Source organism: Elgaria multicarinata, chromosome 4 (genome assembly GCF_023053635.1).
Source record: "Elgaria multicarinata webbii isolate HBS135686 ecotype San Diego chromosome 4, rElgMul1.1.pri, whole genome shotgun sequence".
In the NCBI taxonomy this organism is placed as follows: domain Eukaryota; kingdom Metazoa; phylum Chordata; class Lepidosauria; order Squamata; family Anguidae; genus Elgaria; species Elgaria multicarinata.
The window spans coordinates 44,329,547-44,345,640 of record NC_086174.1 but is presented as its reverse complement, the minus strand read 5'-3'; positions in this window follow the sequence as shown (position 1 = coordinate 44,345,640).

The window sequence follows — 16,094 nt, the reverse complement described above, 5'->3', positions numbered from 1 at the left end:
CTCTACAATATTTATTTTTCAAGCCATTCTTTTGGTAAATATGGTATGTGTGTCTCTTGTGTCACTTTAAAACAGAGCTGCAGCACAATCCTATGTATGTCTACTCAGAAGTAAGCCCCACTGAGATCAATAAAACTTACTCTGAGGTAAATGTGCACCGGATGCAGCCTGAAAATGAAGAGAGGATGAAGAAAGGACAGGAGAAAAAGAATTGTAGAAATAGAATAGCAAGGTAACTGTGGGATATTTAACCATATTTAAAGACAGTAAGTACATCCCACACTGGGATATTTAACCATAGTTAAAGACAATAAGTACAGCAAAATTAGTGCCCTTCTACTTCAGTCCCAATCAAATAATTACAACAGTGAACCAGCCAGGTCTTCCATAGGAAAACTCTGTACCAGGTGATAGTTATTTTTAAATTTTAATTAAAAATATATTATCCTTTCCTATAACAAAATGGTACTTACTCCTAAGTAAGTGTGTCCCACTGAAGAAGGAAATCCTATTTGATTCCTGTATTCCTGTTAGTGTGACATGATAAGTTAAAGGCACAATTTTTTGCATGTTTAGACAGAAAAAAGTCCTTCAACTCCTAGAATCCCCTAGCCAGCATGGCTGGCTGGGGTATGCTGAGAATTGTAGGACTTCTTATACAGTATGTGGGTATGTGGTGTGGTTTGACTTGAATTGCTTGTGTCTGGATTTCCTTTCTGGACTGGACTTGCTGGTTACATGACCCACAAGCCCAGGTTGTGGTATAGTCCTCTTCTTCTTTTGTGTTTAAAAGCTGTAAAGTATCCTGTGAGATCTGGAAGACTCACAACTTTATTATGGCATAATAAGCTGTTGTCCACTGGCCTCAAGTGCCAAAATGACTTTACTGGCTTGGCACTGTGAGTTTAGGGGTGGGGTGGGGGGTCATGTCATTTGCTATTCCGCTTTGGGCAGCAAAATGTCTTGGACCAGCCCTGGCAAGAGCTGGCTATAATTTAGATACTGAACAATATGCATTGGGTTTCCTAGGTGTACAGGGCCCAGGTGTCTCAGGCAGGATCTACACTACTGTTTTCATAGAATCATAGAATAATAGAGTTGGAAGAGGTCTATAAGGCCATCAAGTCCTGCTCAATGCAGGAATCCACCTTAAAGCATCTCTGACAGGTGGTTGTCCAGCTGCTTCTTGAATGCCTCTAGTGTGGGAGAGCCCACAACCTTCCTAGGTAACTGGTTCTACTGTCATACTGCTCTAACAGTCAGGAGGTTTTTCCTGATGTCCAGCTGGAATCTGACTTCCTGTAACTTGAGCCCATTATTCCGTGTCCTGCACTCTGGGATGATCGAGAAGAGATCCTGGCCCTCCTGTGTGTGTCAATCTTTCAAGTATTTGAAGAGTGCTATCATGTCTCCCCTCAGGCTTCTCCTCAAGGCTAAACATTACCTCTGTTTCCTTTCCCCTCCGGGACACTCATACCTCTCCTGTCTGCACCCTCTCTCCCTCTTCTAGCCCCACACATAGGGGCATTTCTCTCTCTTCTTTCCCCAGGGCTCCCCCTACGCCAATCCTCTTCTTTTGCCCTTATTTTATTTAGAGTATTTTTATTTAGAATATTTTTATCCCGTACCTCAGCCTAAAAGTCTCCCGGAGTGGCTTACAATTGATCAGTAAAGAAGAGTGATGTGCCCTTGTGACGGTTTCCCATCCTCTCTTTTCTCCTTCATCTCCTGTCTTCTGCCAATAGCCCCTTCGCGGCCTTCCAGAGATGCCCCTAGTTCCAGATCTCCTACACTCCCCCAAGTTTTCCAAATCTTTCCAGCCAGCCCTCTCTTATGCTAGGCTCGCAGCCACCCCTCGTCCTCACTATATTCACCCCAGAAGTCTCTCTCCTGGACCTCATTCCAAATTCTTTGCTCAGCAGCACACAGGGCAATCTTTTAAAATCATTATTAGGGCATTTGATGTATGGTGTATTCTCTGTATGGTGCTGGAACTTAAGATGACACTCATTGTTGTTAATGTGATAGAATCTGTTTTAAATGTGAATCTGTTTTAGTAAGTTTGGATTAGGTCATTATCTGATTAAATTTAAAGATGGTGAAAATTGACTATATCTTTATATATGCCTGGTTATCACTACAGCAAAAAACAGTATTCAGAGTCTCCATTTTAAAATGTGTATTTTTAAAGTACAGATTACTTGTTAATTAAAAAAAATACAGTTTACTTCAGTTTTCGTTTATTTTGTTTGTTTGATGAATGGAAAAAAGTCCTTTATTACTATATATTTAATCAATGTTTACCTTAAAAAAACCAACCCCTGGCTGAACCCCCTAATGAAATGTGCTGCGCACGCCTATGGGCTAGTAGTTGCATTGAGAAGAACTTCCCCATTGGTTCCAATAGGTGACACAAATATTAGCTGATACCAATCCTAACACTGAGGATTTTTCTGCTATGTCTACTTATAAATCAGATACATACAAGAAAAATGTCAGAATCAGCACACCATGACAGTTTTAACTAGCAAGTAGACATGGAACACAGTACTTCCTATGGTATACTTTTTGTCAAGGAGTGATGAATGAGCAAATACCATGAATAAAATGCCACTTTGGAACCCACCTTCTGAAAGAGTCAGATTCAAATTTAATAGTTGATTCATTGCCAATTTGTCTAGGAGAGGATTGCTGTTGTTAATATCATGCAAAGAGAAACTATGAAAGTCCTTTGGCTTCAATGGGTGGGGAGAGTATTAGTAAATTAATCAGTTCATTCATTGATCTGAAGAGGTGGAGAAGTTGAATGAAAGGGAAGGAAAATAAAGGTAAACTTTATGTATTTCACAAACAGAGCAGGAATGAAATAAATCACAGATCCTGGAATGAAACAAGTCACACAGCTGATTTAAACAGTTAACCTAAGTGCAGGGAATAATCATCACTGGACTCTACCGTGTGTGTGTCCACATGTTTAAAACCTCTGTACACATCCACTGCTAGTACATTAGGGAAATGGAATGTGTATAATCACAGTATAGAAATTCTTCATCCAAACCAATACACTAATGTACCTGAGTAATTGAAGATCAGCAGTACTCTAACGTACCTGAGTAATTGAAGATCAGCAGTACTCTAACGTACCTGAGTAATTGAAGATCAGCTTGTATAATCCATGACAGGGGTATGCTGAGAAGGTGACCTAGGGAGTGGGTTAGCTATGGATACGTGATGTGGCGTGACATGTGGCCTCTGGGCGACTATAGACATTACAAAAAGGGGAGGGAGGAATAGAGAGTATGTGCTATTCTGCTCCATCTCTGCAGGACAGTTAAGTCATCTGACCTGACTACAAAGGCAAAAGTAAGACGAAGGAATCAATGTTGTAGTATAATTTAAAACCAACCAACCAACCAATATACAACAGTTAGCAGGAAGCAGCAATCTTCCTTCTCATTTGAAATAGCTTACAGAAAATGCCAGCCACAAGTTTTTGAGACCTAGCAGATCTGACACTGTTCATGTAACCCCCCACCCCACCCCTGGCAAATTCAACCTGAGTCATTTCCTGGTGTATGTTCATGTAGGCACAGGTTCATTTCCCCCTTTGTGTTATAACATAGAGAGTGTTTTGCTGCTTAGTGGGGATCACAATGATTGACTACGCCAATATCAATGGGTAGCTAGGATGGGAGGACTAGAGTCATATAACTCTGAGAATATCTCTGGACTGGAAGATTCTGAAAGGGGACATGGTCAGTCTCTCCACCCCACAAGGCTGACTCCTTGACTATGAGGACTCTGGAATCTGCAATGAGACAGGCAAGTTCACGTTTTTCTGTTTGTTTGTTTTTAATTCATGCAAGATACACCCACAATTTGTACAAGTTACAAGGCTGTAATTTGTTGAAATTATGCAAATTTGTGTAAATTGCAGTTGGCTCAATGGAGTTCAGGAGGAAAGCCACAGTTCAGCCCACAAATACAAGCTGACCTGGCATCCGGGGGAACTCCACTGAGCTAAAAGCAAGATGGAGTTCCAAGTAGTGAGATCCCTAACATGAAGATGGAACCAGCTTTTGGTTGGCCCAGTTGTTTAGTCTTCTTGTCATTCTCCAAGAAGGAACTGTGAAGTTTCTGATCTGAGTTATTACTTCTGTCAGGTTGTTTTGTTTTAATGGTGACTTACCTCCTCAAGTCATGATTTGAGCTTAACTCACAAGATTCAATACAGAGCATTCTCCAGAACGAATGGAAGCCCTATAATTCGAGATCTGCTGACCATTAGAAAGGATGAAAGAAAGAAGTTCTCCGTTAAAAATATTTTGTGGGCTTTGATTTTATTCTGAGTCTGGAAGACATTTGGTTTGGAGAATGAGGAAGGGGGAAGATTAGACAGACTGTGCAGAAAACCATGGCATATGAATATCTTTTTCTCTCTTTGCTACTTGGTTGCTTGCCAGTTTCATTCAGTGTGATAAGGACATTTAACAGAATCTGTTCTAGCTGTTAACTAGCTGATTGAATATCCATCACACCAGAAAGAATGTGCAGTGTACTAGCACACACCTCCACCTTCTAACATTTTTTTTTTTTTTTTGCCATCACACTTACACTGGAGCAAAACACCAGAAGAACATCTTGTGATGTTCAAGTGTTATGACACATCCATGTGGGGCACCTGTTGAGGCAATCAAGGCAACAAAAGAAAGCATGCTCAGATACTGATACTAGAAAATAGTGTCATTTCAAGTAAAGGGAAGTCGATCACAGACAGCAGCCTATCTAGCTTAAAATGAAAGCACAACTACCTACCAAACCTGTTGGGGATGGCCTGAGGTTTGCCTCATTTATTTCAGTTAATGGTTAGTAACATGCATATACTGTCTTATTTGCTAAACAGGCCATCAAAAAGCCTTATCTATATAAATAAAAATGAAAAAGACCGTTCGTTACTGTCGTTATATCTCCGAAAGTTCTTCACCGATTGCTTTGAAATTTTGACATAGCGTTGCGTTTGAATACGCGAGCGTTGTTATGTAACTATGTTCTCTCTGGGGTCAAAGGTTTGTCTTAAAATCGAAGAAATAGGCCTCCTCAAAACCAGTCCTGCTAATCATTGTGACATCACCAACCAGTAGGCCAATCCGCTGCCTCTGCCTCCTCTCCTATTTGCATGTACTCTCACAATTGGCTGAGTGAATATAGATGTCACACCTGTGACAGTTACACGTTCTGAAGAAAGGTAACTGCCAGGAGTTTCCACTAACCTCCTCACCGTAAAAACATCCTTTTTTAAAAACCAAACAATCTGCTTTACTTCATCCAAATAATGCCTCGCAGAAGATCACACTTAGGTTGTCGTACTCGCAGAGCGGAAGCACTGCGACGAGAAATTGCAAATCAGACTGAGGAAGAACGGGCATCAGCAAATGAGAAAAAAAGAAAAAGAATGCCTCAAATACGTGCCAAGGAACCAGCCAAGCAACATTCAGCCAGACTTGAGGATGCACGGTTGCGAGCACAGCAATCGCATTCTACAGCTTCAGATCTGCTTTGTTCTCAACAGAATGAACGCGACAGGCTGAGAGTGGCTGAAAGACGTCAACGAGAAACAGCACATCAGTGTCAAACACGACTCCGTGGTAAACAATCACACGATTACAATCGCCTTGCATTCCGGTACAACCCAGCTGATGATTATAGTTTGAGGTGGCATGTTCTCATCGGCACTATGACTGAAGTGTGTCCTTATTGCAAGGCTCTTAAATTTAATGGAGAAACAAAAGGAATGTGTTGCGCTGCTGGAAAAATTAAACTGCCTCAACTTGGAGAACCACCAGAGCCATTACAAACTTTGCTTGCCGGATATATCGCAGAATCAAAGCATTTCCTATCTAACATCAGGAAATACAACTCTTGCTTCCAAATGATGTCGTTCGGCGCAGAAATCATCACAGCTCCATTTATGCCAACTTTCAAAGTCAAAGGACAAATTTATCATAAAGCCGGCTCCTTCCTTCCATTTCAAGATGGTCAACATAAATTCCTACAAATGTATTTCATTGGTGATGGCAATGATGAATTGAATGCACGCTGCGGAATTTATACCGGCATAAAAAGGTCCATCGTTTCAAAACTGCAACAGTTACTTCACGAAAAAAACAATTTAGTACATTTGTTCAAAACAGCAATTGACATGATGCCATCTGATACACACAAGATTGTTATTCATGCTGACAAAACGCCTGCTGGAGAACATGTGCGAAGATTCAATGCTTCAACTATAGACGAAGTGGCAATTGTTATAGTCGGAGATCACTCTAGACAGGACCTTTCAAAGGTGAAGATGTCCTCATTCCTCGCATTCCTATGATTCCAACAGATATGCCATTTCAATTTAAGAGATTGCAGTTCCCAATTCGATTGGCGTTTGCAATCACCATCAACAAAGCTCAGGGCCAATCTTTAGAATTGTGCGGTTTAGATCTAGACACAGATTGCTTCTCACATGGACAATTACATGTTGCGTGTTCTAGAGTCGGCAAACCAGACAATCTCTATATCTACACAGACAATGGAACAACTAAAAATATTGTATATCCACAAGCATTGTGAAATTAAACATATTAGAAACATCCGCTTTGTCTTTTTTTTCTTTTCAATTTAACCAGACTGAGCCACAGCAACGCGTGGCAGGGTACAGCTAGTTTGCTAATAAAAGAAAGCCATCAAGGTGGTGCACAGCCATTTAAAACATCAAAACTTTAAAATAACGATAGTAAGAACTTCAATTGAAATCTGTACTAGGACTACCATTTGCAGCACCGTTTGCAGCAACATTTCCACTTCAAGTTTTTGAAAAAAGTGATGTAGGGATGTTTAAATCGCCAAGGCCTAAGCTTGTTGACGTTCACAAATTCCATTTCGAAGCTCATTCCAACTCGAGTCCGTATCGTATTGCGAGTTTTGTGTGTGTGGGGGGGGTTCTTTTTGCATAAAAAACAGTGCATATTTTCCCCAATCTATGTATCAATTATGCACATCTTTGAAATGTACACATTCTCCTCCCATTGACTAAAGCATGTATGTTTTTTCTTTTTTTTTCAAAAGTAGACATTTGTGTCTTGCACATTTTGGGGGGGTTCACAAATCATATTGCAAGCTCAGAAATGTACTGACTTCAGATTGCGTTCAAACCTGTGTTCAGTTCCGGAGACACGAACTGCGTAACTCCTGATAAAAAGGGAATTGAAACGAATTTCTCAGACATCCCTAAAGGTGGGAGAGATCACAATTGCCCTGGCATCACATGTTACAGGAGTTATATGGCATGGGGGAGGGGCTGCATGTCCACTGCACTATTATAGGAAGGAACTCTGTAGTCTGGTGATTATATATAATCTGTGCATACACATAATTGTAGGTAGGACCACAGCATGAATTTTCAATATTTATTGTGCAGTGGGAACTTCCAGGAGTTGGGGGGGGGGCACACTGCCCTTCCAGAACCCATCTGAGACCACACACACCCCAGCCCCCACCAAAATTGCTGCTGAATTTGAAGCTTGTGGGTCAGGTCATCTGGAGATGGTGGGATGTCACCAGCAGGCTGATGATCTCCAAATCTATTTCTCCTCATCCTTGCATTGAGGTAAAACTCCTGAAGTGCTAAACTGGTGTATTTATTCACTCATGGGCTGGATGAAGACTAAAACATTAAAATTCAATTCTGACAAGCTGGTGATGCTACGGGTAGATGGTCCTCAGGACTAGGCTCTCTTCTGGGGATGTGTGTGTTATTTTCCTGGATTCCACTGTTATTTTCCTGGAAGCTCAAATAGCCCCATGACGCTTATGTATCTGAAAGGGTCCAGTGCTGATCTTTGAAATCTCTAGTGTAGCTAAGGCCATGCCATAGCATTAGAATCCAAGGATTTAGCAATGTTCCACAGTACCACCATAATTAAGCACTGCAGCGTCCCCTTGCAGACTCACGTTATCCCTAATAGAAATGTCATTTTCAGCCCTAATGTAACAAGAGCCCTAATGTAACTGAGACAAGAGAGAGCTCCTTTCAACATACTTTTCTCTGCCTGTGCTTTCAACACCTCATCACGCCAAACAAACAAAAAAAGGAAAGGAATAACTTGCTATTAATTTATTCTCAGCTGACCTCCTCTTTAATCCACCTTTCTTTTCTTAACGGATGTTGACATGGACTGGGATGCACCAGTCCAGCCTCTTATCTTGCAGCCAACCAGCATCTAAGCCCTAGGATTTGTTGGCTATTCCAGGACTCGTCCCCTCATCTTACCCAGTTTAACACAATGGTTGTGACATCACAACACCTGCTGGGAGGATTAGAGGATGGTTTTTTCTAAAATACGCACCCCCAAGTGTCCTTTTCAACACCTTTGTGTTAATCCAGATCCCTCTATCTCTACTGCTAAAACACTCAGAAACATGGTTCCTGTCTAAGATCTAGGCCTTAGCTAGACCTAAGGTTTATCCCGGGATTGTCCCGGGTTCATCCCTGTTCATGTAAATGACACACAGGGGATCCCGGGAGCAGGCAGGGACGATCCCGGGATAAACCTTAGGTCTAGCTAAAGCCCTAGGACTCATCTACCCCAAGCAGGATATTGCACTATAAAAGCGGTATATAAAAGGCAGGAGCCACACGAAGCAGGATATAGCAGCATGAAAGCGGTAAATGGTATGTGTCAACGGACCCCAACAGTTGTCAGTGTACTTCAATACCGCTAGAAAGCAGCAGTGTGGCTCCTCTCTTTTATATAACACTTTCTTGGTGTAGATAAGCCCAAATTGCCCAACCTACCTAAGCAGCACTACAGAGTCATCTGCATTATATGGAAAAAATAGTATTTTAAAATAAGGTTCATTCAATTATTGTCTTAGGAGCTGAAATGGTCTCTCTAAAAAAAGGTTTTATTTTTTAAAAAATCTAAAATGAAAGAACCGATATGCAGGCGATGCAATGTGCATGGTACAGCACTGCAAAAAACAAAACAGCTGACCACCATTTGTGCATCCAGTATATAACTTTATTAGATTAAATAAACATTAAAATCATATATATATATATATATATATATATATATATATATAATTTTTTTAAAAAATATATGCATATATAAACAGATTGTAAAGTGTGAAACATTTCGGTATAAAACACCAGCTTCAGTCACAAACAAGAATATGCTACAATACCACTTATAAACTGAAAACAAAAAGGGAGAATGGTCATAAAATCATAGAATAGCAGGGTTGGAAGGGGCCTATAAGGCCATCAAGTCCAACCCCCTGCTCAGTGCAGGAATCCACCTTAAAACAAACTTGACAGGTGGTTGCCCAGTTGCCTCTTGAATGCCTCCAGTGTGGGAGAGCCCACAACCTCCCTAAGTAACTGGTTCCATTTTCGTACTGCTTTAACAGTCAGGAAGTTTTTCCTGATGTCCGGACTGAATCTGGCTTTCTGTAACTTGAGCCCATTATTCCGTGTCCTGCACTCTGGGATGATTGAGAAGAGATCCTGGCCCTCCTCTGTGTGACAACCTTTTAAGTATTTGAAGAGTGCTCTCATGTCTCCCCTCAATCTTCTCTTCTCCAGGCTAAACATGCCCAGTTCTTTCAGTCTCTCCTCATAGGGCTTTGTTTCCAGACCCCTGATCATCCTGGTTTCCCTCCTCTGAACACGCTCTAGCTTGTCTGCATCCTTCTTGAAGTGTGATGCCCAGAACTGGATGCAATACTCAAGATGAGGCCTAACCAGGGCTGAATAGAGAGGAACCAGTACCTCACGCGATTTGGAAGCTATACTTCTATTAATGCAGCCCAAAATAGCATCTCAGGATGCTATAAACAAATTTATCGGAAGAAAGCCTGATGCGTTTTGGACTCTTGCTTTTTATTAGGCCTTCTTCTATTAAGAAGATGCCAAAATGCACTGGGGGTTTCCCCAAATAAATTCATTTATAGCATCCTGAGACTGTTCTACCTTTTCGTGTTCATCTTGAGTGCTCACCCATCTTGCACACCAATCAGGAATGTGGATTACCAGTCAACGCTTTTATTCAACAGCCAATCAAGCCACATTAATGAACACCATGGCTTGCTTCATCTCATCTTTTACATTGATATCAGGTGTCAGTTTATCAATAAACACTGCTTCCTTAATCTTCTCCTTTGGAGGCTCCGTTCCACTGCTAGCCTAGAGATCTTCACTAACATTGCTCTATCGGCATGTTTCTCCCTCATATGAAGGGACCAAGGTCTAGCACACATTTCATGAAGAACATTTGGACAACTTCATCTGGCCCATTAGTGGAATGGACCAAGCAAGCCACAAGTTGTGGTGACAGGCACAAGCATCTATTACTTTTTTAAAAAAAATATTAAATGAATTTGTGGAGGGTAAGTCCACCAACAGTTTTTAGGTATTATAACCAAATGGAATATCATTGTTTAGAGATGGTATACCTTTGATTACCAGAAGCCTAGGACAAACAACACAACATAGTCATCACCTCCCTACCTTGCTTGAGAACTACCGAAGGCTTCTGACTGGGAAAGTTTGGAAACAGAAGCTCATCAAAGCTGGACTTTTTTAAAAGTAAGAACACGGGGAACATGGGTGTGTGGGTGCTGTTGCACCATGTCCTGCTTGTTTGTCCCTGGTCGATGACTAGCTGGCCACTGTATGAACAGAGTGATAGATTACATGGACCCTTGGTCTGATCCAGCAGGGCACTTCTTATGTTCTTATATCTGCATGGAAAATAACTCTTTCATGATTTTTTTTAATGTGTGTCCCCTGCTGCTGTTGCTGCATTTCCAACCAGAAATAATAATAATAAAAAAATCAATTCACTGCAGGGGAAGAAATCACACAAATATAGAACAACCAGGCTGGCAATAAGGCAGTAGAATTATTATTAAAACACCTCCTTCCAAATCTCCTTCTGGAATAAAAAAAAAACTAACAAGAAAGGGGAGAAAAGGAGAAAATAAATCAAACCTGAACAGTTTAACAGCATCATCTCTAAATGGCATGTTTTCAGTTTCTCATGCAGCATCTTTGCGGGCTGTTAAGCAACATGTTTACATCTGCTTGTGTCATGCAAGCCACTGGCAGCCTTCCAAACTGAAGGTAATTCAGGTTATTACAATCAGAAACACACACACAAAATGACAACCCTCCTTTTCCAATCTGGACAGAGGGTGGGATCAGAAGCAACAGCTGGGACTAGGTTAAGCGCTTTGTGGTAGTGTGGCAAATGGGATTTGACTATTTCATTTCTTTTTTATGCAATTAAAATGCTGCTATGACTGGCTTAAGGCTACTGCATCACAATATTTTTGGATAAACATTATAAAGGGCATATAAAGCCCACACCAACATTTTTAAAAAAATAATATTTCTCATTAAAAACTATATGAACGGCATCCAATTCAGTACAAAGATTTTATTTTAAGATAGCCCACTGTCTGTTGAACATTAGAGGCCTGTAGCCACTAGGTCTGACTGGTAGCTCCCAATCAAGAATTAGGGATGGGAGACTCAGAGAAGCATGAGCTCACTGAGGGTCTCCAGGTTCTACCTGGATGCATTGTCCAGGTTGTTTCTGTTCCTGATTGTGAGCTCACTGTTGTTGTTTCAATGGGAAAACTGCCCATTTGGGTATGTGTATTTGAAAGTTCATGCTCAAAGGTGTACTCCTTCCCCCCACTGACTTAAAGTGTCAAAATGCAGACTTCTTGAACCAGCATCACAAGTTTTGGAATGCACAAACTTTGCATGCTATATATGCTTATCTTTGCATTCAGGGGTGTGAACAGGAAATGCCCACCAAGGAACCCAAATGAAATTCTTGCACATCCCTAAATAAGATACTATTCTGTCTTCTGCTTTACCTGACTTGGTGCACTTCTCTTATTGACCTATTTTGTGTCCTAGTTTTCCTGCTTGTTCCATGCCCTCCTCCCCTTCACTAGCCTTCTCTTCTTCCTCTTCCATCTCTGGACCTCTTCCAACCCTGCTCATTCTATGCATCCTTTCCTCAGCCCTTATACATACTGCCCATCCTTAATAATAATAATAATAATAATAATAATAATAATAATAATAATATTTCTTACCCGCCTCTCCATTTTGATCGAGGCGGGGAACAGCAGCAAGTACAAAACACATAAAATACTGATTAAAAACATAGTATACATTGTTAAAACATCCTAAAAAAAAATCCTAAAAGCATACTAAAAGCACCCTAAAATTCCACTGGATAGGCCTGCCAGAAGAGATCAGTCTGTATAGCTTTCTTAAATGCTAAAAGACTGTTAAGTTGATGAGTCTCCTCCAGCAGGCCATTCTACAGTCTGGGAGCAGCAGAAGAGAAGGTCCTCTGGGTAATACTTGTAAGCCTAATTTTGGCAGACTGAAGTAGATTCTTCCTAGAGGACCTGAGTGAGCGGGGTGGATTGTATGGGAGAAGGCAATCCTGCAGGTAGCCTGGACCCAAACCATGTAGGGCTTTAAAGGTGATAACCAACACTTTATACTTCACCTGGAAACTAATTGGCAGCCAGTGAAGAGATTTTAAAACTGGTGTAATATAGTCACCCCTAGGTGTACCAGTGACCAGCCTGGCTGCCATATTTTTTCACTAGTTGAAGTTTCCGGACTAGGTACAAAGGTAGCCCTATGTGGAACAAATTGCAGAAGTCGAGTCTTGAAGTTACCAGTGTGTGCACTACCGTCTTTAGGACTTCCAACTCTAGGAAGGGGTACAGCTGGTGTATTAGCTGAAGCTGATTGTAGGCATCCTAAGAAGCTCATCAAAGGTGACATTTAGATCCTTGAGGTTAGAGCAGCCCAGCCATTGGGAGCCAGAGACTTCTGTGACATCACTGCAGCTCAACCAAACAATGCTAGAAAGCTTCATCACTGCAATCACATAATCAGTAGTGTCTTGCAATGTAGATAATGGGCCAATTGAATTCAGTGCTAACATTGTCCAAAGATTGTTTAACTCACTATCCATCAGTGGATAGCTAGCTCTTCTCAGACTCCCAACTTTGGGTAATGATCAGTGTTGCTCCCACAAATACTACTTGTACATATGCACTGAGAACTTTTATGTTTCCCCATAATAGGAATAAAAGTGTAACAGGAATAGAATAACCCATAATTGATAAAATTATCATTGAAAGCTTTTTGTGACCTCTTCAAAATCTATATGCCATAGATTTTTCTCAGTATTCCTGGAGTGATATAATCGAAACTTGTAATAAAGAGTTTTCTTTTAGTCTAGCACTACAGGAAAGAGGACAGAACTTTGTGCTATAGGTGTTTCCTTTGATGCTTCCTTATATGGTTGAGCTCTCAAATCACAATTCTACTTATTAATGTTTGCCGTGTTCCATTATTATCATCCAGAGACTCTAACAAATTGACATACTTTTTAATAAGCCCTTAGAGTTTGATGATATAAACAAGCTTTCATAATCTGAGTTCCCAGTAGTCTCTTAAGCAATAGGGGGAAAATGGATCTAATTTGTAAGTACTGAAAGAGAGGTGGCCTCTGCCCATTGTTTGATTATATGCAACATATCCCTTTCAGAGGATGCCAGGGCCTGATATACACCAAGCAGGATGTGACACTTTGAAAATGGTTTGAAAACTGTATATGGAGTGTATCCTGGGCCCCAACAGTTTTCACTACCATTTTAAAGCAGTCGTGTAGATCCAGCCCAGGATAACACACTAGATGTTGGACAGCCAGGATGTAATCCCACGGGGAGGGGGGAAAGCAGACCCCCATGCTTGCATAAAGGACAGCCTCCCCCAACCTGATGCCTTCCAGATGTTTTGGACTACAACTCCCATCAGCTCCAACTAGTATAGCCAAGAGTCTGGGATGATAGCAGTTGTAGACTAAAACATCTGGAGGGAGCTGAGTTAGGAAGAAGGTATAGGAAGTCCCTTGTTGGAATCTCTACCTTCTCTAGTTAAAACAGGGGTGGGTAATGTCTGCACCTCAAGGTATTGTTGGACTGCAACTTCCACTAGCCCTAGGCAGAATAACCAATGGCGAGGGATGATGGGAGATGCAGATCAATGGCTGAAGGACCATACATTTTCCGTTGCTGAGTTAGAAGATCTTGGAGGTCTGGAAAGATTGTACCTGAGTTTGGTGCCTGAGACACTGACCATCTCAGGGCATTTCTAAACCAGCCATTTATCACGGGATCATCCCTGTGCATGCAAATGACACACAGGGGATCCCGGGAGCAGGCAGGGATGATCCCTCTATTTGCCTGGGATAATCCTTAGGTGTAGAAAGGACCTCAGTAGTTTTGAGCTAGCTCATTAGCCATCCCCAACCTGGTGACCTTTAGATATTTTGGACTTCAGCTTCCATCAGCTCTAGCCAGCATGACCAATTGTCAGGAGTCCTGAAAGAGACATCTGGAGGGTACCAGGTTGGGAAAGGTTGGGCTAAATAGATCCATATTTTTTCTTGGCATAAAGTGGCTTCTTAGATGCTAATTGCCATGTAACAGGTTGTGTAAGAAAACATATTTAGGTTTTTGACCTCCATTTTTTTTCACATTGAACCTCTTAGTGTCCAACTGTGTTTGTTGTTGTTCCAGCTACTCTGAGAAATAAAAGGATTTTCATAGTTTGGTGCAAGGGAGCTGCTTGCATGTCTGTGAGAGATCTTAGGGATGAAGATCTAAGTGCATGTGGATGTTTCAGTGTACAGTGCATCTGAACCTCCCATCACACTCTGTGCATGCTAATAGCCATCACTTAACTATATGTCCAACCAGAAATTGTGGACCACAGCAGTATTATGTGCACACACAAAAGATGCACAAAACTGGGTTATCTTCTTTTCCCTCTCTAGAACTGCTTTCCACACTTTTCTCTATGTTCTATAGCAATGAACCAGTAATGCAGGAAACTCCGCTATGGTTGTTATTTGCCTGAAAATCTTCTTTAGGCCTTTCAGTAAACACAGTACCAGCAATGAGAGAACTCTGGCTCATATCATGAAGTCATCATATACATAATCCATAGGAACATGTTGTCATTTTGTCATCCCCAAGAAATAGATTTCTAAAGATTTACAGGCTGAATGGAAATTTGCTCTTTTCTAAATTGTTCACTATAATCTATGCTAGTGTGTGTGCTTTCTCTTACAATCACGCTGCATTATGGTTTCTGTAGTCTTAAAGATGCACAGCCCCTCATTCATTGGAGAGAGAGAAAGTAATATTACAGGATTTATTATGATAGATTGACACATATGGTGAATATCTGAAAATCACAATACATGGACTTCCTGAACCAGTGGATTTGTCAAGTGCATTGTGAATTTTGTATGGCTACTACAATTGTGAGAAGCTTTTGGATCTGCTAGTCCTGAAATATTCCATCTGCATTTTGGTTTCTGTTTTTGTTTGTTTAATGTCTGCTAGTCTGGTTTCAGGGTACTCCTATGAAAAAAAAACATGTCTAGTTGTACCTTAAAACCTTTCAATTCAGCATTTCTCACATCACACTGAATACCTCAAGGCACTATGAATCACAAAGAGTACCTGAGGCTGGAAAACCTTGAGTTGTATCCTATGTTAATCCTACTTAGAGTAGATCCATTGAACTGAATGGGTCTTCCTTTATTATTACATTTAAATCCCATTTTTTTCTTTTTCCTTCTGCAAGGAACCCAATGTGGTTTACATAATCTTCCTCTTCTCCATTTTATCTTCACAACAACCCTGTGAAGCAGGTTAGGCTGAGAGACAAGCACGGGCCCAAAGTCACCCAGTGAGCTTCACGTTTGAGTGGGGACTAGAACCTGGATCTCCTGAGTCCCAGCCCAACACTTTAACCACTTCACCACTCTGGCTTAAGTTAGACTAACATTGGATACAACCCATTACTCAGAAGCCTCATGTTTATGACTAAACAAGGTAAATGCATGAATTGGTTTCCATTCTTAGAAGTAATGCTGTGAGGTCTGGGCTGAAGTATAGAAAAATGACTATTGATGAATCTTGCCTTC